The sequence below is a fragment of the Protopterus annectens genome, chromosome 3.part1 (assembly GCF_019279795.1).
Source record: "Protopterus annectens isolate FY-2018-M chromosome 3.part1, PAN1.0, whole genome shotgun sequence".
Lineage (NCBI taxonomy): Eukaryota > Metazoa > Chordata > Ceratodontiformes > Protopteridae > Protopterus > Protopterus annectens.
The window spans coordinates 36244004-36268017 of NC_056732.1; the positions used below are offsets into that span (position 1 = coordinate 36244004).

The 24014-nt window shown below is 42.7% G+C and overlaps 1 protein-coding gene across 1 annotated transcript in view; it reads left to right on the top strand.

The window, feature by feature from the left end:
* RAB12 (RAB12, member RAS oncogene family) overlaps positions 1-24014 on the top strand; it is a 1061182-nt gene that overhangs the window by 377922 nt on the left and 659246 nt on the right. The window lies entirely within an intron of this gene.

Here is a 24014-nt window from a genome sequence, read left to right on the forward strand (position 1 = left end):
CCAAACCCCCTTTCAAAAAATTTTTTTTGATTGGCTCTTATGTCTGTATACCAACCAGTCAGAATTGCTGGTTGCTTGAGTTCCGGAGATAGATATATATATATAGAACCCTGTTCTTATTTTCCTTTTCATATTTGTACTTTTTTCCTTGTACTGTCATAATCGACAGATTTTAAAAAAAATTCTCTTGTTACGGTCGCAATATCCCTAATTCGGATGCCCACAAGGAGTGCGTATGTTGTTCAGTAGCATCTCATCTAAACACAAATTGTTCGATATGTGCAGCTTTCAGTTAGAGAGCCTTAGCTGACAGATGCATTAAACATATTCTTAAGGGTTTGCTTCCCCAATTTTCTACAGCTTCTTCAGGGATTCAGATCCCCAGTAAGACCACTAAAGCCCCGTTTGGAGCTTAAGAAGTGTTCACCACTGAAGTCTGCCAGGACTTCTTCAGAACTTCTTCATAAAGTTTTGAAACTTTCAGATCAGACTTCTTCAGAACCAAAATTACGCACTTCGAATCCTAAACCATTGAATCCAGTTATCATATCAGCAAGGCCTACAACTCACTCACAGATCCCAAAACCTGGAATCCGAAGCCTTGTACTTTGTACACTCCTAGAGCTTGTTCTCCTGAGTTTCTTTTAGATCCAATCTCCCCTAGCCTCCATTCCCTTTCTTTTGGATCCAATCTCCCCTAGCCTCCATTCCCCTTTCATGCAAACTCCCAAAAAGCACTATAGACCCCTGTCAAACGCATCATCCATCACTATAGACCCCAGTCAACCACATCATCCATCAGGTCCTCCAGAAGTCTTTCTGAAGCAGATGTGGATAGGATGATGCAAAATTTCTTCCACACTCAGATCCAGAGGAGGGTTATCTCAGCTCCGTCCACCATTGGATCTGTAATTCTTCCTAGCACTACTCACACAGTTTTGTCTCCTCTTCCATTCAGTCCTGAGCCCCAGGATCCCACAGCTCTGAGAGTTCCGGAATTGGATCGGAAGAGAATTACTTCCTCGACTCTGACAGCATCCCTAGCCAGTTCTGCTCCTATGCCTTCAGATTGGAACAGGTCATGGAGCTGAAGTGTTGGTGTTTGATCCATGGGGCCAGGATCTACTCTGGTGATGGATCCATCCCTGCCCATTGGAGCCTCGGTGATGGACAGCTTCGGACTAGTTCCCTCCTCCAGACAAAGATCCCATCAGAGTTGGGAATCTACCTGTATTGGAACACTTGTCTCCCGTGCGGGTGGCCATGGCTTCTATAGGTCCGTCTGCCTTTGAAGTTGTTTAAAGTGCTTTTTCTCATTGTAAAGATAGTCTGTCTCCCTTTGGATATTCCTCTGTTCCCTTTAGCACTCTACTTGCTGCATGTCCTACAATCGACTCTAGTTGTTCAAGGGTCTATTCTTCAACAACCCATATCTTTTCCAGTCAGGTTTACATCAATATGCAAGCACCATGTTCACTAGTGGATCCAGTCAGATGACATTTATCTAGGCCATCCCTTTGGTTTTCCACCCCCAGTGGCTTTAATGATTATGAACCCCTCTCCCATTCAGAATGACTAAGGCATTACTTGGAAAGGATAGTCCAAGGCGCATGGTCTCCCCAGGAGACAATTTCACATATCAATGTCCTGGAGATGACAGCAGTCCTTTTAGTGTTGGAGGCATTTCAAGTTGCTCTTCCTGTAGGGGCTGTTGCGATTCAGACCAACATATCTGTAGTCTGGTACATAAAGAAAAAAGGGGGACTTGATCTTATCTTTCGGGATCCCATGAGAGTGTGGCAGTGAGGAATCTCACCCAACCACTTTGTAGTTGCAGTGCACATTCTGGAGAAATCCAACGTACTAGTGAACAAACTCAGCAGGTCCATTCTTATGCCTCACAAGTGGTATCTCACACTCAGCAGGTAAAATTTTTCATCTTTGGGGTCTTCCCACAACAAGTGCAGCAAGTATTTTGTCCTGATCCCCCCTCAGGGGAAGTCACTGAGTGGTGTTGCGATCAGTGTTTGGCCATCCAGTCTCCTTTACACTTATTTCCCATTTCCTTTGATCCCCAAATTTCTACAGAAAGCAACTCTGTTGAAGAACTCAAGTCATCCTTATTGCTCCATTCTGGTCGCACCAGGTGTGGTTCCCATTCCTTTGGTCTCATCTTCGTTGTCCTTCCTGGATACTGGACCCATCCCCAGATCTTTTCTCTCACCCCTCAGGTATGAGTCATCCCAATATCCCAGACATCAAACTAACCATATAGTTTCTCCACTTCTAGTAATAGCCAGACAGCCCAGGCTTTCTTCCCTAGCGCATGGCATTTTATTATCCTCACAAAAAGACTACACCAAATAAGTTTACAAGAGCGAATGGAAAAGATTTTCCCTTTGGGCATTAAGAAACAGCATTGACCCTTTTACTGCCCCTGTCTGTGCTGTTCTTGATATTCTGGCTAGTATTTTCAAAGAACAAATAGTTTTTTACGATTTAAACTACATTTGGCAGCCATATCAAATTTTATATAGGAACCAAATATTGTTTTGACTTCTTCAAAGTTATGTGAAGCTTTCTTGAAAGGCACTTTCCTCCTCAGAACCCCAGTAAAGGATCCTTCACCTTTCTGGGACTGGAATGTGGTACTGCAAGGTCTGACTCAGAAACCCTTTGAACCTTCAGCAAACAATTATTTAAAGTATCTATCATGGAAAACGGTCTTTTTATTTATTGTATTTTATGTATTACATTTGTTAACTGGATAATGTCTGATAGGTCTAAGAGCCCATTTTTAGCAGAGGCACAGGGAGAAAAGCTGCAAAACAGCAAGAACAACTAACAATAATAATTACAAACAAAACAATTAGCACAAATTCAAATAACCGTGTGCACCAACAAATAAAGCAATTTAAAATAAGCAAATACAGAACATGAATTCAAGTAACAGTGTGCATATATAGCTATAGTGAAGCATTAACAGAGACACCACCACCTTTACCGATGCATATACACCTGTGAGCAAAGGTTCATATGAACCCATGTCCAAACAGTGCGACAGTATGAAGTTGCATAGCAGCAGTTTAGCAGAGAGGAGGAGGGCAAAACGGGAGGCTAGAAGCAGTAGGAAAACGATAGAGTTAGTATGAGAGATGTGAGCTAGGAGGAATTAGCCTGGCGTATGGCAGGAGCAAAGCCAGTAAGAGAGCTAGGAGGAATTAGCCTGGAGTATGGCAGGAGCAAAGCCAGTGACCAGCTAGGTAGTTGTTTAGGAGGAGTTTGAACTCGTGATAGTGAGGATTTTTTGTGATGGGCTGAGGCAAAGTGTTCCAAAATTTAGCAATTTTGTAAGAATAGAGGGAGTCTCCATGATAGTTGTGGGAGTGGGTAACCTTTAACATTAGCTTGTCAGAGGATTTGAGGGACCTGAGATTAATACTAGGTTGGACTAGGTAGAAAGAGACTGGTAGTTGCTGGGTTGGTGAACTATTTTTGTGGGCCATGTTAAGTTGATTGAGTGATAAAAGGTTAGGGAGTTCAGGCCAGTTGAGCTGCGAGAGAGCAGTGCAGTGGTGAGTCCTGTGTGGGTGATTAGTGGCAAACTTGGGTTTTGTTGTAACAGGATTCTAGGTTATTGAGGTCAGTCTTATGCAAGTTTGTGAATATATATGATTTGTAGAGGGGGGTAGAAAGTAGGTGTGACCGATCAGTGGCCAGCCTGACACTTTGAGTAAGGTATGGTTTGGTCCTATAGAAGATGCCACGTTTGATGTGAACTTTTTTGATTGCCAGAGAAATATGTTTATCAGATTTTAGATTCGCATCTATTGTGACATCTAGAAGTTTAGTTTGATTTGTAGGTACTACCTCAGTTCTGTTTGAAGAGAGGATTGTGAGAGGGGAATGGCATAATTTAGCTTTTTTGTTACCGAACACGGTTATCTTAGTTTTGTTTGGGAGTAGTATGCTTTGATGTTCAAAGAGGTATTTTTCTATGTCTTGAAAAGAAGTCTGCATTTTTGTTTTCAAGTTCCTGGGGTGAGGGGGGCTGAGCAGATAAGTGTGGAATCAGCATACTGGACAATGTAGACTAGTTGAGTTGGAGAGCTGAGGTTGTTTGTAAATACGCTAAAGAGAAGAGGACTAAGTATGGAACATTGGGGTACACTAACTGAGATGGGGAGTAGGGGGGAGAGACTGCTGTCCCATTTAGTAGCTCGCTGTGGATTGGAAAGATAGTTATGGAACCAGGTCAGGGATGCTTAGCTGAGGCCATAAGATGAAAGTTTATGTAGTAGCAGTTGGTGGGAAATGGTGTCAAAGGCTTTGGACATGTCGAGAAAGACAGAAGAGACAAGCTGGCCTTCATTTAAGCGATAATGAATGGTGTTAGTACTATCACTGCACTAAACTTTCACTATGTTTAGATCTAAAGCCATGTTGAGATCTAAATAGGTTGTGAGGAAATGGTCAAGGAGTTGCTTGTGGATGCATTTTTCTATGATTTTTGCAAGGGGGGGTGGCTGTGGGACAAAAGTTGATTAGTACTTTAGAGAGTCTGTCTTTGTGGAGGGAAATGATGCGTGATATTTTCCAGAGAAGTGTTGCATATTTTTCTGCAATGGAATGATTAATCAAGATCGATACGGGGTAGGCAATAGAAGGAGTGGCAGTTTTTAGAAATTCATGAGGAAGTTGGTCAACTGCGAGACAGCAAGGTTTTAGCTTGGTTAGGAGAGTTTTTAGGTGCGAGGGGGTTGGAGTTATCCGGAGTAGGAATGGTAAGAGTAAGTGGTTGATTAGTCTAGCTCCCTAGCAGGGAGGTTATAGTATTTATAAAGTGAGTGTTAATTTGAATTGCAATAGGGTCAGAGTTGTTTGAAGTGATTGGGGCAGGGGTTTGGGGTATGGCTGAGGAGATAGTTAATGCTTTGCCAGAAATTTGTGTGGGGGGGGGTTGTTTAGGTGTTTCTGTTGACAGGTTTGGAAGTAAGTTTGTCTTTTTTGATTTGTTTCTTAGCTAGATTCCATAGCTGTTAATAATGTTAAGAGGTTTGCTTTGTCTTCGGTGGTATGGTAAGCTGACCATGCTTTATCTCTGTGTTTAAATAGTAGCTTGGTGTCATTGGATAGCCAAGGTAGGTGCTTGGCTTTTGGGCGTACTTTCCTAGACAGAGTGAGATTAAGTATTTTAAGGAAGGTATTGTTAAAATCCCGGACAGCCAGGTCTAGATGTAGGTTTTTAAGTGGTGTCCAGTCACATTGTTGGAGTAGTGGTTAAAAGTAGAGGGGGAGTAGTTTTTCTAGTTACGGATGTATTTGTAAGTGATGTTTCTTTGAGTATGGAGATGTTTTCTATATAGAAAGGTTGGAGTAGGGTCGCTGAGGGAGTCTGGAATGCAACCGGCTAGGTAGTGTAGATTGGGTTTGTTAGTCAATATCCAGTCTAATGTTGACTGCTTTTTAGAATGTTTGTGCGAGTTGGACAGGTTATGATTTAGGTGAAGTTGAGGTTTAGGAAGTTTGACGGGGGTACTGGATGAGGAGTAGCAATCAAGGTTGAAATTGGTAGATGCCCAAGAAAGTAGACTCAATGGTGGGAAGGTTATTGCCTGGAGGGAGATGGGTGGCAATGATGATTATTATTTTGTTTGGTTTGATTTTGAGGTGAGAAAGTTTGGTAAGTCAGGAGAAGCACAGTTTAGCTGCTCAACTTTGAGAGTGTCTTTAAACATAATGGCCACTCCACCACCTCTTTTGTTTAATATGTCTAGTCTAATGATGTTATAGCATGTTTTGGTAACTTCTTTGTCTTTAATGTGGTGCGTTAACCAGGTTTCAGTTATCACAGTTGTGTCTGGTGAATAGGTGGCTAGGGCTGTATGGAGTTCACTAGCTTTACTTATGATGCTATGAAGATAGAAATTGGTAAAGAGCAGGCCATTATTGGAGGTTTTTGAAAGGGGGGTAGGATGGGAGTGTGTAGTAGACAAAACAGAATTTGTTGGGACTGCAGAGGGGGTAAAGAGTGTAGACAGGGTGAAAAGTTATTGAGATCTGGGTTAGGATGGATGTCAGCTTGGAGTTTAATTTGTGTTAAGTGTGTAATATAAGATGTCTAAGTTTGTTAATCAGTTTTTGATATCTGGAAGTAGAGGAATTAGACTAGTATGTGTTTGAAAGCTAGGAGAGGAGAGGTTGAGTTATAAAGTTGTGGGCTGATATCCGTATAAGTGTGGGATTGAGAGTAATGGGTGGACAGTGGAAGTGTCTAAGCTATAGGTGTGGTAAAGAAAGTGGAGTAAAAGAGTAATGAGTAGTAGTAGAGCTGCATGGTTGGTAGAGAAGTGGGATAACTGAGCAAAGTGTTGGAGATGGGAAGGGTAGAGTGAGTTAGTAGAGAGTAGCGACTGGAATATACAGTGGAGATTGTGGGGTTGAGGGGGTAGGGTTGATAATTGAGAAGATGGGTGTGGATAGGCTGAGGCGAGTAAGGGGTGTGGTTTGGATAGGTGTAAATTTAAGGAATGTGGGAGGGTGGGAATGGGGGCAGGGTAAGGGAGCGGAGTAACCATCACTTCTGCAAAAATAGCTTCTGAACTCCAGGATCTTTCATCTGAATCCAGACATTATTTTCTATAAGTACAGGGTTACTTTATGAAAAACCCTTCTTTTTACTTAAAGTAGCTTCTGAATCTAAATCCATTAATTTACCAGTTTTATTTCCAAAATTTTCAAATAGGCAAATACATGCTATATTTACAGGATGTGCACAGACAATATAGGTGCTCCCTACACAGAACTAAAGAAGTCGGAATATCAGACCAGCTGTTTGTATCCTCAACAAATTGACTGGGTTATACAGTATCTAAAGTTACACTGGATAAATGGATAACTAATGGCATTTTTGGATCTGTTCCCAACAAGGCATCCCTCTCCCAAGACCACCTAAAGCCCACTCAACTAGATCTATGGCCAGTTCATCTACAAGTATCAATAGAATCTCTATTGATATTTGCGCAGCAGCCACGTGGTCCAATGCTCACACCATTTTATTACTCATTACAAATTGGACCTAATCTCCAGAAGCAGACTTGTCTTTGGTTCTGCAGTTCTCTGGCATATCCTTCCATGAAGGCCACTCAAGATTCATGTAACTAGGGACTCTGTCCCATTAATTGAGGAAGAATGAAAAGGGCATCATCAGATTTAAAAGGTATGTACTCACCATAACTAGGCATCTGTGTTGTCCATTTTCATTCTTCCTCAACTTCCCCCTGTCCATCCCCCTTCCTCTAATCATGTGGAGTGACATGTTTTTTTTTTATTGGAACTTATAGTTCTGGGTTTGATCCATATTATTTTATCTGTCTCTTTCTTTAATTTATTGATGGGGCGTTATGGTAGCAAACTCAATCTGAGGTATTGGGGATGGGCTGGAGCATTATGTGTAGAGGGGGGAACTCGAGAGTTCGATCAAAAGTCTGACGAATATGGCCAAGTTGGATCTGAGAATCTGATCAGTAACCCACTCATTGAGTAAGAATGAAAATGGACAAAACAGTTGCCTAGTCATAGTAAATACATAACTTTTAATTTTGCTTGGGTTCTTCTCATGACTATATGTCATGCCTGATTTGTCAAGTGTTTCTCCTTAAGAGTGTTCATAGTCGTCTGTCTACCTAGACAACTAGCATCTTAAGTTGTTGACTCAGGGTGTGATGAAGGAATCATCTTGGCCTGAGGGCAGCTGTCTGCCAAGAAAAAGACCAAAAAAGGTAGGTCAGATTTGGCTGCTGTACCGCCTCCACCTGGATGTCTCTCTCAAGGCTGGTGAGAGCCCGGAGGATCATCTGGTTATTCCTTTGTATTCCTCTGCCATGACTGCTTCAGATGGATGTATTTGGCTTCTCGCATGTCCTCTGAGGCTCTGCAGACATCTGTTATGGATGTTAGGGGGGACCAAGGCTGATCATGTCTGAAGGTCCAAGGGGTGTTCTGCAAATTCTTGTTAGGGAGGAGATTCCCACTGCGTTAATTGTCAGCAAAGGTCCAAACCTTTTAAGTTCTTTAGGGCTGATGTCCCTGTGACACCCAGCACTGCTGCAAATATGTGGTGGACTCCACTGTGTCATCCCAACGCTGGTCCAGTAATCAAGGAGCCTGAATCCTCACTACTGACACTGGAAAAGGACATATACTTGGAAAACAGATGGATACACTCAGTATTTCCAAATACAGACCTCTCTACATCAAGTACAGTTTTCCTTAAGAGCACACAGGAACACGCACAGCCCAGGGTCCGGATGCCTCTTTAGCTGTCTCCTTTCAGGTCCCCAGTAACACTCCTCACTGGTACAGCTGTAGGATTAGGTCCTCAACCTATTGTCCAAGCCAAGTCCTCCAGCACCCTCTGTGTAAATCCAGTGCTTCTTGTCCCTGTCCCGGGTAGCACACACACACAGACACACACACAAAGATTTAATTTTCACACTCACAACTGGGAAAGGCTGCACAGGTCTACTAGCTATGCCCCCTTCTGCCCAGACTGTAAGGTAGTTGCCACTGCCACCAGACACACTGCAATCAGTTACTCTAAGGCCATTAACAAAGGGTGTCCAATTATACTGTGCATTATTAATACTAATACAACTGGTAGTACACCAAGATAGCTAGGCCTTCTCGAGTGGCCCACACAGTGTCAGCAAATAAATATAAGTATTCCCAAAGGTTACGTATTATCTACAACGATCAGCCACACTAAGAGTTTTAAATATATTCAGTAATAGATAATAAAAGTACATGAAAATACTAAATGTATATTCACAGTAAACCATAGAGTTTAAATCAGAGAAACTATTGAAAACAACGTTGATGGACAGACTTCGACAAATAAAGAAAAACAATATCTAAACTAAGCTTCATTATATTCCTGACTGAATTTAAAATAACTTATTGTTCCCTAATAACTTACTTGGGCAAAACAAGATGAAATACATGAGCAGTCTTTCTGGTCAGACTGCCAAACAGAATATGGTATACTTTGAGATTACTCCATGTAAAATATAGTGTCCAAGATGACTTGCAGAATGACCTCATCTGGTCACCTGACTATAGGTTCCCACAATATCTCGTTCTGAAGCTGAGACAGGAATTGAACATAAATGGCTGTAGTACACATCCAAATGTTTATGGCAGTGTGTGGGGCCTCCCCTCTTTTCACTGAGCTAATGAACAAAGGCTCTGTCCCAGACCCAGCGTCTCCGGTCCTACTCAGCACTGTAGGGTGCCTTTTAATGATTTAACAGCTCATTTACATTTCCCTTATTTTGCTTAAAATAAGTCAGCTGGTTAACCTTTGCTGTGCCAATGTCCTCTAAATCATATACATTTAATTCAGATACCATAATACATGTACATTTCTCTTCAATTCAGCAGGGTGCACAGTTGATGCATTCAACACAATCAACACAGGAGAAGCTCACAAATACATTTTCAGAACAAGCATATATACAGATCGGTTTGATATACTAATGGTATACAATTTACAAAATTTCAGCTTGCTGTGCTGGCACAAGTCATACATCCACTGCATTACTCCCTAGCATGGCTGGCAGTACCTCTTATCACAGTCCCTTTCAGAAAGAAGCAGAAAACAAAACAGGTTTCCCATGGTCCTAAGGATCCCCAGCATGAATGGCAGGATTTTACACAAGGGTTGTTTAATGCATTCATAGCCCTGAAGCCTCCCCAAGGAGTTTGTCTCCCCCCCCCCCCCATGGTCAGCTACTTCTCTTAAGAGGCTTAGAGAGCAGGACTCTTCTGATGAGGACTTGGACTCTGGGGGAAGAGTCTTTGGCTTACTCCTTTCAGATTCCTACTCCATTAGACTATGGTTCTGAGGAGGAAGACTACCATTGGTCCAAATTCTCTGTCTGAAGAACTTTCCTGTGGGGATACCATCTCTCTCATGATGGAATTTTTTAAATGAGATTGTACCCAGGTTTCTGACGTCCAGAAGAAGTTATTATGAACTCCTCCAGATGGAGTCTCCTAAGCCTTCTGTTGTCCCTCCTCCTTAGGCTTCTAATCCCTTGACCCCAGTCCCACAAAAAGCTGATAGGTTTTATAAGATGCTTGATGATTAAGATGTTATTCGTGTTTCACTGTTGCAGTCATTACAATTGGGTTATCCTGCTGGCACGCTACCCTCAGTCGGCCTGAATTCCAAAGTCTTGGTCTGGCGTCGGTTCCTGTAGCCTCTTCCCTGACGTCAGTGCGCCAGGGGTATAAAAGATGCAGCCGATGCCATTTTCTTCAGTCTTTCTTGCCGCGCGGTGCCCGAAGCAAAAGCAGTTCACAAGTGCCGGTTGGCCGACTGAGTTTTTCAATTTGAATTTCAGATCCGAAGTCTTCATTAAAGCCAAGTACCCCATTGGGGAAACTTTTTGCTTGCTCCAGACCAATGTCAGAAAAAGTTAATTGTATTTCTTGTGGGAAGCAAATACCTCATAAGGATTTTCATTCTTACTGTATTCCTTGCCTTTGCCCTGACCATAACGTTGCTAGTTGTCAGTTTTGTGCTAGATTTAATCAACGCACTATTAAGTGTCAGTACGATTTTGCATTCCATTACTTTGGCAGAAGATTTAATTATATAATGCCGTCGGAACAGCCGACTACCGGAGTTTATAAAAAGTGCAAAGACAAAGAAAAGGACAGGCATCCGAGATCCATAACCGACGAGGCTTCTGCTAGGCCTGTCGCCGGTTCTCAGTGAGGCGCTTTCGTAGCCCCTGACGCCCACTACCTCAGAGCCACAGGCCACTGCTGATTCCCACGTGGAGCCGACTAGGCCACTGGAAACTCAAGGTATTGGACAATCGGAAACCATTCCCTCAGATGGGTCCGGAGCCGCTGAGCAGGCATCGGCTTCTGAGGGTGTTTTCAGGCGTACACAGTTGTATGTGAAACCTACTTCAGCTTCAAAGGCAAAGACTAAAGCAGCTCTAACAGCTCTAAAGACAAAGAAACAAGTACAGCATTCTCCCGGACAGGCCTCCATGCCTAAAAAACAGATGCTTAAAATGGCCAAAGACCTAATTATTTTGATCAGGGGTTCCCATCCCCCTTCTGATAAGAGGCCTAGGCAAGAGTTAGATTATGTATCTTCAGACCAGGTATCCATTTCCTCTGATTCCTCCTCTGAACAGGTATATTCTATTCCTCCCTATGAGGATTCTGATGCTGAAGAATCTATCCCTTCAGCCTCTCCTCCTGAGGATTATTCTTTTGGGGAGACGCTGCATACTATGAGGGAACATTTCTGTTGGGAGAGCCAAGATAACTCAGAATCCAAGAAAAGACTCAGAGACTTCCTTTTATTTCCTCAGCACAGGCCCCTGGCTATCCCACCTGTTTTAGACATTGTAGATGATGTATTTTCAGAGTCCACACTATCTCCAGACTCTTTACCACCAGCTCCTGTTAAGCCAGACAGATACTATAGGGTTCCTGATTCACATAAATTTCTTTATAAAAACCCTGCTGCTGACCCAGAAACTATCTCTCCGGGTCCCAAAGGGGTCAAGGCTTCTACTGCAAAAAACCCTATCCCCTCAGATAGGGATGCTAGGGCCCTAGACAAATGGGGTAAAAAGATTTATACTTCTGCTACCTTGGCTGTAAGAGCTTTAAATTGCCAATTTCATATGCTTAAATATCAGCAATATCTTATGTCATTGCTTAAACAGAAAATGTTAAATACAGAATGTGCAGACAACAAAGAAATGCAGGATTTATTGCATGCAGCTGAACAAGTTGGAAAGCATACTTTGCAATGTGGTTTTTATTCTCTAGAGGCCTCCTGCAGGGCCGCTGTTACAGGTTCCGTCATTAGGAGGCATGCTTGGTTAAAAGAACAGAATCCAGTGTCAGGCCACAAAGAGGCAGATCACAGCACCAAGGCTCATACAGGCCTAAACAATGGGGTGCTTCTACCTCCAAGAGCGGAGAGGAAAAATCGCAGCCATACAGGAAACAGTCTCAATGACTTCCCCCTTCCAGCACCAAGCACTTCTCTTTTGGCAGCTCCTCTAGGGGGAAAACTAGCACTTTTTTCACAAAATTGGCACATGATCACCCAGGACAAATGGTTCATAAATATAGTATCACAAGGCTACAGGTTCCACTTCCTGCCAAGACCAAACGGTATGCCAGAACTGCCACGCAATCAATGGGCAGAGGCACAAAAACAAGTTTCATCCCTCATGGACATGAGGGCCATTCAACAAGTACCAGAGCAAGAGCAGGGACAAGGATTCTATTCAAGGCTGTACTTGGTACCCAGAAAGGACAAAGCCTGGAGACCAATACTGGACCTGTCTATTCTAAACACATATCTGGATATTCCAGAATTCAAAATGTTGACTCTACAGCAGCTTCTGCCCATGTTGGGTAAGAAGGCTTGGCTTGTGACTTTAGATCTAAAAGAGGCATACCTGCATGTCCCAATCAGACAAACATGCAGAAGATACCTCAGATTCAAAGCTGGCTTAATGCACTACCAATTCTCTGCACTGCCCTTTGGCTTATCTACCGAGCCCGGGGTCTTCACGAAGTGCCTGGCACCGGTAATTGCATACTGCAGACAAAGAGGAATACAAATATATCCTTACTTGGACGACTGCCTCATTCAAGCAGAGGACAAGGACATTCTACTGCAGCATCTGGCGTTTGTAAAAAGATTGCTACCATGCCTAGGGTACACAATCAACAAACAGAAATCAAAACCCTCTCAAGAGATAATATTCCTGGGTGCAAGCTTAAATACAACTGTCCAGATGGTTTATCTCCCATCAGACAAAGACAACTGACTACCTATTTCAAACTGTTGGCAACAAAGGCCCAGTTATCTGCAAGAAAAATTCTGCAGGCTTTGGGCTCATGGCATCCTGCATTCTATTTATTCCATATGCAAGACTGCATATGAGGAAACTTCAGTGGTACTCAAGTGTTTGGACTCAACATTGCCACAGCCTGGAAACAATAGTTACTCTCATTCCTTGCCTGCAACAGGAGTTTCGATGGGCGAAGGCCTGTCACCAGAACAAGGGACAGCCATTCACTCTAACCCCAGCTACACAGACATTAACAACAGATGCATCGGATTATGCCTGGGGAGCCCACATGGCAAGAAGATGTATTCAAGGCACATGGTCCGCAAACCAAATGCATCTGCATATCAATCAAAAAGAGATGCTAGCTGTTCAAAATGCCCTGACCGCCTTCAAGGACCTACTTCATCCGGGACAACAACTGATAAAGGCAGACAATTTCGCAGTCATGTGGTATATAAACAAGCAGGGAGGCACTCATTCTTACCCCCCTTTGCAGACTAGCCATGACTTTGTGGGACACAGCATCGACTTACCAAGTACATCTGCAGGCACAATTCCTGCCAGGAAAGATAAATACTCTGGCAGACGAACTAAGCAGTAATCTCATGGATCCCTACGAGTGGAAATTGAATCCACAAGTCTTCAGCATGGTAACAAGGAAATGGGAATGCCCGGACATAGATCTATTTGCCTCACCTCACAACTACCAACTAAAGAGATTCTGCACAAGGACTTGTCACAGACAAGCATGGAAAGTGGATGCCCTATCCTTCAGCTGGAAAAACTTAACAGTATATGCCTTTCCTCCTCTGCCTCTCCTCCCCAAGTTACACCTAAAAGCCAGACAGGAGAAGCCAAAAATGATACTGATTGCCCCAGACTGGCCACGCCAGTACTGATATCCAATCCTAAGGAACCTGTCTCACTGCCCAGCCTGGACCTTACCTCAAGTGCCTCATCTACTGTCCCAGCAGAACAGTCAGATCCTGCACAGCCAACTCAAGACCTTAAATCTGGCAGCATGGCGGATAATGTAGTCATACAAAACACACCTCTCACAAAAGCGGTGATGGATGTCATTTTGGAGGCCAGGAGGCCTAGTAGTAGAAAATCCTATGCTGGAAAATGGAAGAGATTCTGTGCTTGGAACCATGCACAAGGAATTGACACAGCTCTACCAAACATTCCTCAGATTTTGCAATACTTGACTGAGATGCTGGACAAAGGCCTATCCTTTTCATCTATAAAAATTCATGCCTCTGCCATTTTGGCTCATTACAATACAGAGCCACCAATCTTTCCTCATGCTTTATTAAGGCAGTACCTCAGAGGGGCCAAAAATTTAAGGCCTCCAAGGAGATCACCAGTGCCTGCATGGGACCTCAATTATGTCTTGGAAAAACTCACCCTGCCTCCTTTTGTACCAGTCGCTACAGCTGATATAAAGTTTTTATTTTGGAAAACCGCTCTGCTCCTAGCAATAACTTCTGCAAGACGAGTCTCAGAGCTACAGGCACTCATGGCTGTGGAACCTTTTATCATTTTTTATCCAGACAGGGTTTCTGTGAGGACAAACCCGACATTTATGCCTAAGGTAGTGTCCAGTGTGGCCCTTAACCAAACTATTCATCTGCCTTCCTTTTTATCCAAACCCACAGAATAAGGGGGGAGAGAATTCTGCATTCTTTGGACATACACAGACAGCTATGTTTCTATTTGAACAGAACCAAAGCTTTCAGAAAGACAGAGCAACTACTAGTGGCATATGCTGCAGGAGCACAAGGGAAGGCTATCTCAAAGCAGACTATTTCAAAGTGGATAGGCCACTGCATTTATTTCTGCTATTCACAACATGGCAAGCCAGTAGCTAAGGGCATTAGGCCACGTTCAACCAGAGCAGCAGCCACTTCAGCAGCTTTTCTCAGGGGAGTGCCAGCCAAAGACATTTTAGAGGCTGCTACTTGGAGTTCATTGCACATCTTCACAAAGCACTATCACTTACCACTCTACTCTAAATCCAGGGCAGGCTTTGCCACTGCAGTTCTGCAGGGCCTAATAGCCGCTCCTAATGCTATTTAGCTCCAGTCTCCCAACCTTAGCTTTGGGATTCTACCCAGTTGTAATGACTGCAACAGTGAAACACGAAGAACATAGTACAATTGTGTACACTTACCATAAATGTAGATGTTTGAGTGTATTCACTGTTGCAGTCCAAGTTACCCACCCACCATCCCCCATTTCTTTGCTGGAACTTATCTGTACTTCTCTAGTCTATACAACCTATGTGGTGTATTTGCTTGTAGATGAAGGCAAAATATATACTTTGGTGCATGCATGTGTTGTTGACATATTTTTAGCCTACCCTTTTGGGGGGCACCTGACATCTGGGGCAAGAAAAACTGAAGAAAATGGCGTCTGCTGCATCTTTTATACTCCTGGCGCACTGACGTCAGGGAAGAGGTGACAGCAAACGACGCCGGACCTAGACTTTGGAATTCAGGCCGACTGAGGGTAGCCTGGCAGCAGGCTAACCCAATTGTAATAACTGCAACAGTGAATACACATCTACATTAATGGTAAGTGTACACAACTGTACTTTTCTTTACAGATTTCCTTTTGCTGACTCCTCTGTTGTCTGTATCTTCTGACAAACCTCCCAAACTGTTGCCTTCTACCACATTATTTCCTTCTGACAAGGACAGTAAGGCCATGGAAGGACTGGGCAAAAAGGTGTACACTGCTGCTACCTTGGCCTTTTGGGCTATTAACTACCAGACCCAAATGACCAGGTATGTTTTAGCTCTTTTGTCCCAGGCTTGCCAGGTTATTTCTGATCTTCCTGATTCTGAGGAGAAGGCTTCAGCCCTTTCTTTGTTGGGATTCTCTTCCCAAGTTGCCTGTTGTTCTATTAAATGTAGTGCTGATGCTGGTTCTAGAGCTGTTGCCTTTGGTTATGTGTTAAGACGTTGTTCTTGACTTCGCCTCCAACCTTTCCCAGATATTAAGGCTAAATTGATGGATTCTCCTCTTGGCAATAAAAGTCTCTCTAGTTCTGCAGCTGCTGAGCTTTTTTTAAGTCCATGCAGGAGAAGGGTAAAGACTTGCAGGAACTGAAATATATTTTTGTTTCCATGTTCACACATTTCAGAGTAATTATCATTCCATGCCTGCCTTTGTACATAGTCTCTCCCTTCTCCTTCTCCCAAGGGTAAAAAGGGTTCTAGAAGGTCTTCTCCTGCTAAGTCTACTCAAACTCCTACTACTCAGAAACCTCCTTTTCCAGAGAAGCCAGGCTCTGACTGACTACCTCCTTCCCTCCCTTCTAAGTCAGGTTCCTTTCTCTCTTCATCTATCCCGGTCTCTTCACAATTGGTTAAAAATCACTGGGGATTCTTGGGCTGTGTTCATCATTTGTTGGGGTATTTCTTGGTGTGGAACTACCTTTGTCCTTTTGTGGGCATTCCTCAACCTCCTGTGGAACAGTTGCCCTTTTTTCTGGGTATACTTCAGAGCCTTTTGTCTCAAGGCACCATCCAAGCATTTTCTGCTCCTCAAAGGGGGAAGGGGTTTTATTCCAGAATATTTCTGGTTCTCAGTAAAGAAGACACTTGGTGGCCCATTCTGCATCTTTCTCAGCTCAACACCTTTCTGAAGATTCTTTTTTTTCGAAATGCTGTCTCTCTCTTCAGACCTTGTTAGCTGTTCTACATCTGGCTTTCATAGTCTCTTTGGATCTCAATGATGCCTATTGTCACATCCCTATTCATCTCCATTTCAGGAAATTTTGGCGTTTCTGTGTTTCTTACTTGCATTTTCAGTTATTTGCTTTGTCCTTTCCTCCCTCTACTGCCCCAGGTGTCTTCCCCAAATACATTGCTCCTGTGATTGCCTTTTGCAGGATGAAGGGGGTACAGATTTTTCTTTACCTGGATAACCTGCTCATTCAGGCTTCCTCTCCAGTAGTCCTGCTTCAGCACCTCCACTGTGCTATTTTCTCCTTGCAAAACCTAGGATTTGCAGTAAATTTCCAGAAATTTTTCCTGACTCCTTCACAGCATCATGCTTTTCTCAGGTGCAGACTTCAGACCATTCCTGTGCTGGCATTCCTGCCGCCTCCAAAGGCTCTGACTTTAATTGCCTTTTTTCAATCCATTCCTCCTCCGGTCTTAAGTTACAGCCAAGGAGCTTTTAAGGGTTCTGGGTTACATGGCTTCCATCCTTCCTACACTTCCTCTAGCCAGGTTTCATATGAGAAGGTTGCAGTGGTACTAAAGTCAGTATGGCTTCAACATTCTTATCCTTTGGATTTTATAATTTTCTAGTTCCTCCTCTTCCATGCCTCAAGCTAGAGCTTCATTGGTGGATTCATCAGCTGTCTCTCAAGGGCTTCCTTTTCAACTCCTTAGTCCCCTCTCAGGAACATTTTTTTTGGATATCTCATACGTTGGGGCTTCTTTTAACCCAATAAAGATTTAGGACCTTTGGTCCCTTCTTCAGAGGGTGGACCATATCAACATCAAAGACATTAGAGTTCTCCTTCTTGCTCTTCAGGCCTTCCATACTTTACAGGCAATGCCACAGTGATGTGGTACATCAACAAGCAAGGGGGAACACTGTCTTGCTTTCCTGTACAGACTAGCTCTTCAGTTTTGGGATCTGGCTGTCCAGTATCAGGTGACTCTTCAGGCTGTTTATATTCCTTCAGAATAGAACCTTGTGGCAGACTGTCTGAGCAGGTCTGTAACACAAACTCACGACTAGATGCTTCACAGATATGTTTCAAGACTTTGTCCAACAGTGGGGTACACCTCAGTGAGATATTTTTGGCTCCCTTATGAACAGACAACTTCCTCTTTATTGCACCAGAGTCACGTATCCTCTGGCATGGAAGGTGAATGATGTCTCTGTTTTAGGAAGGGGATGTTTATCCCTTCCCTCCCCATCCTGTCATACTTAGGGTCATGTTCAAGGTAGAGCAGAACTCTCCCAAAATCTTGTTGGTGACTGCCTTTTGGCTCAGACGCATTGGTGCCCTCCTCTTCTGCACCTAGACAAGAGCAGTCACCACAGGTTACCTCACAGGGTGAATGTACTCGCACAAGACAAGGGATCTGTCATCCTCATTTGTCGTCTGACACTGTGGGTGATAGGGTTTTGATCCCTTTTAGGCACCTTTTTTTCTGAGGAATTGCTTCGGGGTTTGCAGGAGGCCAGGAATTGTATTTGTCCAAATGGAAGACATTTTCTGTCTGGTGTCTTGCTAGTAACTAGGATCCATTTTCTGTGGAAGTTCCTTTGGTTCTTTCTCATTTGTGTGAATTGCTGCATGCTGGGTTGGCATACTCTTCAGTTAAAGCTCACCTTTCAGCTATTTCTGCTTGTCTGCCTTTGACTCCTCCTTTGGCTTATAGCTAGGTTTGAGGTCCTCCTTTCTGAGACCTTAACTTTGTTCTTGAAAGATTGACTTAGGCTCCTTTTAAGCCTGCAGCTTCAACTTCCTTACAGCATTGTACTTGGAAGACCGTTCTTTTGGCCTGTACTTCAGCTAGAAGGGTGTTTGAGCTTCAGGCCCTTATGTCTGTCCTCCTTTTCTAGTTCTCTTCATAGGGTCAGGGTGTCTCTTCGTAGTAATCCTATGTCCAATGTGGTTAATGAATTGTCTCTTAATCAGTCTGTTAATTTGCCCACCATTTCCCCTTCTCCACAGTTTGCTAGTGAGAAGGTTCTTCACACCTTGGATTTACATAGGCAGCTCAAATATTATTTGGATAAGACTAAGACCATTCACAAGTCTGAGCAATTTTATTTCCTTTCATTCTATAACTACTTTTGGCTGTTTCAAAGTAAAGCATTTCTTCTTGGATGTCTAAGGCCACTTCGTTTTGTTATTCCTTTCATGGGAAGAGCCTTTCTACTTCTGTAAAGGCTCGTTCTACCAGGACTGTGGCTTCCTCTGATGCTTTTTTTTCAAGAGATTGAATGCTAGTTCCATTCTGGAGGCTGCTGCTTGGACTTCTGTCCATACTTTTACTAAACATTACAAGCTGGATGTGGTTTCTGGGGCTGGAGCTGTATTTGTCGGGGCTGTCCTACATGGGTTTCCTGAGGGAACAGCTGGGCCTTCTTCCTCCTTAGTTTCCTGTTGAGCTTTTGTACTTTCCCTTTAGTGAGGAATGCTGCAGCAGTGACATGGAAGGACATAGTATAGTTGTGTAAAATCGTACCATAACAGTCGATGTCCTTCCCTTCACTGTGGCAGTAGGACATAGTACAGTTGTGTAAAATCGTACCATAACAGTCGATGTCCTTCCCTTCACTGTGGCAGTAGGACATAGTACAGTTGTGTAAAATCGTACCATAACAGTCGATGTCCTTCCCTTCACTGTGGCAGTAGGACATAGTACAGTTGTGTAAAATCGTACCATAACAGTCGATGTCCTTCCCTTCACTGTGGCAGTAGGACATAGTACAGTTGTGTAAAATTGTACCATAACAGTCGATGTCCTTCCCTTCACTGTGACAGTAGGACATAGTACAGTTGTGTAAAATTGTGCCATAACAGTAGATGTCCTTCCCTTCACTGTTGCAGTAGGACATAGTACAGTTGTGTAAAATCGTACCATAACAGTCGATGTCCTTCCCTACACTCTTGCAGTAGGACATAGTACAGTTGTGTAAAATCGTACCATAACAGTCGATGTCCTTCCCTTCACTGTGACAGTAGGACATAGTACAGTTGTGTAAAATCGTACCATAGCAGTCGATGTCCTTCCCTACACTCTTGCAGTAGGACATAGTACAGTTGTGTAAAATCGTACCATAACAGTCGATGTCCTTCCCTTCACTGTGACAGTAGGACAGTACAGTTGTGTAAAATCGTACCGTAACAGTCGATGTCCTTCCCTTCACTGTGGCAGTAGGACATAGTACAGTTGTGTAAAATCGTACCATAACAGTCGATGTCCTTCCCTACACTCTTGCAGTAGGACATAGTACAGTTGTGTAAAATTGTGCCATAACAGTCGATGTCCTTCCCTTCACTGTGACAGTAGGACATAGTACAGTTGTGTAAAATTGTACCATAACAATAGATGTCTTCACTGTGGTAGTATTCACTCCCTCCTTCCCTTTTTGTATCGCTTGTCCTTTTTCTTTTTGGTTGCACGTCCTCTCTTTTTCCTCCTTGGACTGTTCCCCATGAGGCTTTTCAGTTCTGAGGGTAGGTATGTCCATATGTCACCTTTATGCCCTACTCTGTGAACATTGAGCATGATGTCTAATGTATGATGTACTTCTAAAAAATCTAAAGGTTTAGTGTACTGGTCGGGCGTAGGGCTACCCTTGACAGGGGATCCCTTTAGTAAGAAATTCTGCAACAATGAAGGGAAGGACATCTATGTTGTGATACGATTTTACACAACTGTCATTTCCTTTCTGCACAGGAGCACTGCACAGTTCTTGTAACCTAGTCGCTAAGCATCTATAGTGAAAGTGTGTCTGCAGAAAGTTGTGAATTTCGACATCAACAGGTTAAGCAGATCATGTTACGCCCCTCTAGAATGTAGATGACGACGAAAGTATGTGATTGAGAGGAATGTTGTGTCAAAAGGACATTGAAAAAAGGTCAGCGTACATGGTGCTGAAAACTTTTGTAGTGTCTTCAGCCTCCACACATTTATAGGGGATGCCTCTACAGAATTTCCCTCTAACTTAATTGACTGAAGTCACTGCATGTTTGTGGTAAGCAGCAGTGCCTTCTTGCATTGATCCTTTCGTCTGAAAACGTTTTCAATTAGGTCTATAATTCAGAAATCTGCTGCATTTAACTTGCATGAACATCATTTGCTGAAGGTAATGTGCAATAATTTCCTGTGTAGAGGAAGGCGATTGTGTTGGCTGCCATTTTTAATGTAAGGCTGTTCTACAAAGAATTTTTAAAAGACTTATAGAGGAGTGGGGAAAAATGAGAAAAAGGGGGGTTTGAATGGATGGATTTTAGATGTGTGGACTGGTGACAGTTTACGATTCAAAGTTCTGTCTTAGCAGGCTTTTGCCAACCGTATATGAGGCTGTCAGCCTGTGCTATTCACAAACGCATTGAACAGAAGGTCCAGCTTCATAAACTCTCAAGACTTAACCCTAAGGGCTACAGTTTGGCAGACAAAAATTTCCCAGGCCCCCTGTTCTTCTGTAATGCACAGCTTGTCTGTCTCCAGTTCTAAATTGCTGAGGTTGGGTATCTGTACAAAACAATGAAAACTTTCAAAATTGCCCTTATTTCTTTTTAGAAAAAATGTTTATAAGTGCACGGTCCGGCCTAGGCCTACCTCTTTTCCCTCAGAAAACTTGCTCATTTCTTTTAAATGCATCAGTGGTTGGGCCTTTCTGTCAGCATACATGCATATTAAATGTTTATACTGTTTAGGTGATGCTCATGGCATTAATTAATCCTTGCATAATTTACTAAAGACTTGTCAGTGTTGACCACAGAAGGTTTAGGGGAAAAAAATTCAAACCTTTCTGTTTTTCCAGATGTTTTCAGCACTTAAAACGGGAGGAGTCATTCTCCACAAACCACTAACTTTATTTCTGTTTCACTCTCTCTCTCTGACATGTTTCCAGAAAGACAAAATATGAAAAGACCTTTAATTTTCTTCCAAGGATAACACTTTCATGCATGGTGCCATCTGATACGGCTACTTGGGTGCACATATGGCTGCTGCTTATAGATTGAATTGTAGCCTGCCTTCACCAGGGTGCTTTTGAGGTGTCAGGGGACTCCTGTAAATTATTACTGTTCTGTGTCCTACTTTAGTCCACATCCCTTCTGCTTATTCAGTGCTTGTGATTGCCAGTTTGATGAGAAAGTCTTCAGGAGTCCCAGAAGATGTATGCTGCAGTAAAGTGCAGAGACCACTTGCGTGGATGCCTGCTCTTGCAAGAATACTTTTGCCACTATCCTGGCTGATATGGGGCATGTTAGGTCCTGGCTTTCCTTCTCATCAGATGGTACCTGCACTTCTGGGTCAGAACCAATCACTTCAAGTTCAGGACAATGTGTTTTGATCTCACTCCTGCCCTTTGGAGGTTCTTTAAATGTACATCTGTTGGAGTAGTTCACACAGTCCAAAGGCAGACGATATTATCCTGCACTGTTGAGCTCCTTGCCTCGACTTCCATGACAATCTAGGACAAAACTCGAGTCTGCTCTCAGTTTCCTTTATTATCAGGAGGATTACAGTGAGCCTTGCAAGTGTTCTACCTTTCCATTTTATACTGTGGCCTTTAAGGTGTTTTCTAAAGAAAACTTTGTTCTGTCGTCTTGCCTTAGGATGGGTTACTTCCTTTACAGTGTATGGTGATATCCATTCCATTGTCTCAAGGCCTTTAGCCTTATGGTATCTTCACCTCCATGGTATACCATGCCAGATTTTACATGAAGGTAAATTCAGTGGACTGTTTGTCTGTTCGCCTTTTAATTTTGACTGTGTCTTCCTATTTAAGATGTCCAAGGTTTACTTGTCATATGCTTCTTCGGTGGTTAAATATCACTCACAGTTGGAAATCTATTCCAGTTGCAGACTTGTGTCAGTTATTTCTACCCAAGGGCTGTAGAATGGGGAAGAGTTGTTCTGTAGCAAGTAGATGGTGCAGGGTGAGTGGTCACCTCAGGAGTCTTGCGTCTGTATAAAAGTTCTAAAGATGAGAGAGATTTTTCTGACATTGCTAGGTTTTCAGTAGCTCTTTAATCAGGGAGTTATAGCTGTCCACTCAGAAAATATGGCTGTTTAAAATATCAGCAAGCAAGGCACTTGATCCTAGCTATTTTGTTAAGCATCTATTAGAGTTTTGCAGAGGAATATTGTCTCCTTGCTTTTTAATTGCCAGACATATTCCTAGGAAGACCAGTTCCTTAGCAGCCACATTCTGCCAATGACTTCAGGTGCCTCGTGTATGGTCCCAGCATCCCTCACTATCAAAGAGAATATTCCATCTTTGGGGACAGGCAGTGTGCAGTTACTGCCTCTTCAACAAGGAGTTGTCTTTCTTTTACCAGTCCACAGATGGCCTCCTCATAACCTTAATAATGTTAGTTATGTCTCCTCTGATGATGGGGTTTCACCAGAAAGGTAGGCTTCAAAAGCCAAAGATTTTCAGAGTATCCTTTTGATAGGCCGTATATATATATATATATATATATATATATATATATATATATATATATATATATATATATATATATATATGATTTCCCATGCTACTTTCATATCTTCTGCAGAAACTCCTTGTTATCTGTGAAGATGTTTGTCTCATTTAGAATCTAAACCCACAACTGGATCCTCTTTCTAAAGTTGACATTTCCATTAGTAACCATTAATCCTGCATTTTTTATTCAGAGGAGTAGTTGTCATTTCCACTCTTCAGATGCCCTCCACTGTAAAAACTTCTTGGGTTAAGTTCATGGGTTGCTAGGTGTGGCAAGAGGCCATTCCGTAATCTAGCCTAAAGTCCCAGCTGCTCCAGAGCATTTTCTGGTCAAATGATTTGCTAAGAGTCGCACAGTAGCACATGGAGATGGAGAGAATCAAACCCTTGACTATAGGAAGCAACTTGTTAACAGCTCATAGCTTAAATTTTGTGTGCTAAATGTCACTTCCCTTTTTATCCTACGAGCATCTAGCAAAGGAGTAGATCCTTTAAAGCTGTATTCTTTTGGTTCAGATTTTTGCCAACGGACCTACTAGTTCACTAAAGTTCATTAGGTAGTGTATTTTTCCATTTGGCTATCGGTTCATCATCTGTTGCTTGTTTCTAGTTTTGTGACTTCTTTTTATGGGGAAGTTTTTTACTTGGGTCATATTTTTTTAATCCTATTTATTATCTTGTTTCATTACAGGATAATTTACTTTTTCTGCTCCAAAACCTCACCCTTCTTTTGAAATGGCTGCTTCCTCTGAGTTAAAATGCCAATCTTGGATGGTCCTGTTTTGGTGGTCATTACTGTTTCTAAAATTTATGTTGCAAAGTTTTCTGTTAAGCTTTCATCTTTAGTATCTCACAAAGAGAGGATGGAACTTAAAATGTCATACTTTTATACCAGACGTGCCATAC